The sequence below is a fragment of the Tenrec ecaudatus genome, chromosome 2 (genome assembly GCF_050624435.1).
Source record: "Tenrec ecaudatus isolate mTenEca1 chromosome 2, mTenEca1.hap1, whole genome shotgun sequence".
NCBI classification, from domain to species: Eukaryota; Metazoa; Chordata; class Mammalia; order Afrosoricida; family Tenrecidae; genus Tenrec; species Tenrec ecaudatus.
Window position 1 is genome coordinate 113887533 of NC_134531.1, and position 1244 is coordinate 113888776.

Consider the following 1244-nt stretch of genomic DNA (forward strand, 5'->3'; position numbering starts at 1 on the left):
ATTGTTTGTGTAAACAGCGTCCAGCCACAAAAGTTTTGATTCCATGCACGTGAATAACTCAAGTTCTGCTTTATGGAGTTAGCCTAGATTGGCCCAATATCCCTCCCTCAATAGGGCTTTAAAAAATTAGTAGCAAGGACAAATCAAGAAAAATAATTAATAGAAGATTGTTATGCCCCAGGGGCAATGATTAATAAGATTTTCTACCATAAATTAACAAAGTCTTTTTGAAAGCAAGCCAAAGGAAGATTACAAACAAACAAAAAACCATAGATTGTTATAAGAGTTGTAAGAGCCACCAATGAAATGATCCTTTAATTTAAAAAAATAATTTGTGTGTGTGTGTGTGTGTGTGTGTGCTAAAGGAAACAAAAAAGATATGCTGAAGGAAGCAAAAAAGAACACGAAAACATAGATCCAGGAATGGGTTTGGGGCTCATCCTAAATCCTAGCTCCAACTTAAGAACAATTCGTTCTTACATCATGGCTCTTCTCAGTACTCACCTCAAGAAGGGAACTCAGAAGATATGGGTACTACAGCAAAATGTGGTGAAGAAATTCGATGGTTGCTGGCCATCAGATAAAATAGTGTCTGCGGTCTTAAAAAGCTAGTTTCCAACCAAGCAGCCATCTAAGTGAGATGTCCACTAAGTCCACATGGAAGAAATACGCCAACACCAGTCACCGAAGGATTGTAAATCATATAACCTGAAGTGGAAGGAAGGAATAGTATCAGAGGCTAAATTGTGAGAGCCTGGTTTGCAGAAGGCTATGGGTGACAGTGTTACCCCAAGATCCATTTGTGGGATCTGCATAGGAAATAAGCCTTTGGTGATGGCCCTCTGTCCATAGCAGAGGGATGGGAGAGAGGAAAGTGGTTACCAAACAGAAGACATTGAACAGATGGCTGTAGAAGCTCAAAATGTTAAACCTGCTTGAACACTTAAAACCTTAGGTCTGATCTGGTTTTTAACATTTTCCCTATGTATTTTTCTGTTTGTTCCTACAGGGGTTAATCTCAGATGTGTTATGACATGGGGGGGGGTCACCCTCTTGAATTTTTGTTATATGGGTTTTTTTCCCAGTATATAAAACCCAGGGTTGATGACCCAATAGGAACAAGAAGAAGAAGAAGGGTTTCAGGGGGTACAGGGGTGGTGGTGGATGTGTAAAGGGGAACTGACGTCAAGGAGTTCACCAAAGAAAGAATGAGTTGAAAGTGTGGTAGCAATCATACAATACTG